Source organism: Primulina eburnea, chromosome 8 (genome assembly GCF_022965805.1).
Source record: "Primulina eburnea isolate SZY01 chromosome 8, ASM2296580v1, whole genome shotgun sequence".
NCBI lineage: Eukaryota > Viridiplantae > Streptophyta > Magnoliopsida > Lamiales > Gesneriaceae > Primulina > Primulina eburnea.
This window is the reverse complement of record NC_133108.1, coordinates 34864923-34866932: the sequence shown is the minus strand read 5'-3', so window position 1 is coordinate 34866932 and position 2010 is coordinate 34864923.

Sequence of the window (2010 nt, the reverse complement as noted above, 5' to 3'; positions counted from 1 at the left end):
ATATCTGTATTTGACTCTCCTGTAAATAGATTCTTACTCATTCTTTGCGCCTCATTTGCTGATACTAACTCACCTATTCTTCACCTTCGCTTGCGCCCTCGTCTCATCTTCGTAATTCGAGCCCTCATCATCATCTCGCCCCTTCTCGCTGGTCGCCGCCCTCCACAGCCTCGCCCCTTCTCGTGCACCCGCCCTGCGCCGTCTCTCGCTTGCACTTGCCTGTCTTTCGTCTCGTAGAGCCCTCCCTTCGCCTCGCCATAACCCCTCGTCTCGCCCTAGCCCCTCGCCCCGCCACCACACCTCGCCAAAATCTCCCCTCGCTAGCAACATCCCACATCTGCATCTTGCCAACCTCGCCTGTCGCAGTCTCGCCCATCTCTCCCTTTCCGCCTCGCCTCCCGCCTAGCAGCATCGCCCCTTCTGAGTCCCCCCGCGCAGTTTCTCGCCCGCACGCTTCTTCGAGCGCCCTCGCCCATACGCGCTAGCCCTCCTCGCTCGTCATCTGCACCCTCGCCAGCATGCCCCCTGCTCCAGCCTCGCCTTCCTCACAGCCTCGCCCTCGCCCTCTTTCCCACGTCCTCATCCAAAGCTCCCCTCATCCACGCCCTCTCCAAAATCTCTCTCGCCTCGCCCCTACACCAGCCTTTCCAAACATATCCCCCCTGCACCAGCCTCACCTATCCTTTGGCATATCCTCGCCCAGTACGTTGAGAATTTTATTTTGAATAGGATAAAATGGAGATATTCTCTTGCGAATGATTGTGTGGTTTCTGAAGAGCTTTTGGGGGCAACACAAGGTGCTCTGCCCCCTTGACCCCCACGACTGACCAGACAGGTCAATCTCCGTTATTTTCGCAGCAGTAAACATTATTCATTATCGACAAACTAAATAATTAAGAAAATTTTTCTAGCACATTATGCCCTCGTCGCCCCAATCTTCGAGGCCCACTACTAAGCTTTACGTAGGAGAAACGAGTACTTCACTCACTCTCCATACTTCAAACCTTTTACCCTTACCACCTCAATCTCATCTACTAGGCTCCAACCTTCACTTTCACCAGCTCAAACTCCTCAAGTAGTCTCCAGCCTTAATAAGAAAATAAAACTCTCATCTCTTCATCTCGTAACTCCTCTGCTAAGCCGGGTCTTAGCAGGAAAATTGGAAGATACTTAGCACATTGCCTCCCCACATAACTCCTCTGTTTGATATAGCATTAGCAGGAAATATGAAAGACCCCTTACGACCTCGCCCTCGACCTAACTCCTCTTCTAGGCATAGCCCGCATAATAAAAGTTCCACATCCTTACCCCATGACTCCTATGCTAGGTGATGCCTTAGCATGAAAATAAAAGTTTCACTTCCTCACCCGTAACTCATCTGCTAGCGATTCCTTAACAGAAAAATAAAACTTCCACCTTCGCACCCTCTGAATCCTCTGTTAGGCGATGCTTTAACAGAAAAATAAAACTTTCACTTCTGCACCCTCTGATTCCTCTGCTAGGCGATGCACTAACAGAAAATAAAAGTTTCACCTCCTCATCCTTGACTTATCTGCTAGGCGATTCCTTAACAGAAAAACAAAACCTCCACCTCCACTCCCTCTGACTCCTCTGCTAGGCGATGCCTTAGCAGAAATATAAAACTTCCACATCCGCACCCTCTGACTCCTCTGCTAGGCGATGCCTTAGCAAGAAAAAATTATTTTTTCTCTTTTTCAACTCTGCTCCTCTGCTAGACGATGCTTTAACAGGAAAATTTAATTTTTATCATCCACTCTGCTCCTCTACTAGGCGATACCTTCGTAGGAAAAATTTAATTTTTCTCCTCCCCTCTGCTCCTCTAGTAGGCGATGCTTTAGTAGGAAAAATTTAATTTTTTTCATCAACTCTGCTTCTCTACTAGGCGATATATTCGTAGGAAAAATTAAATTTTTCTACTCTACTCTGCTCCTCTACTAAGCGATACCTTAGTAGGAAAAATTTAATTTTTCTCTTCCCAACTCTGCTCCT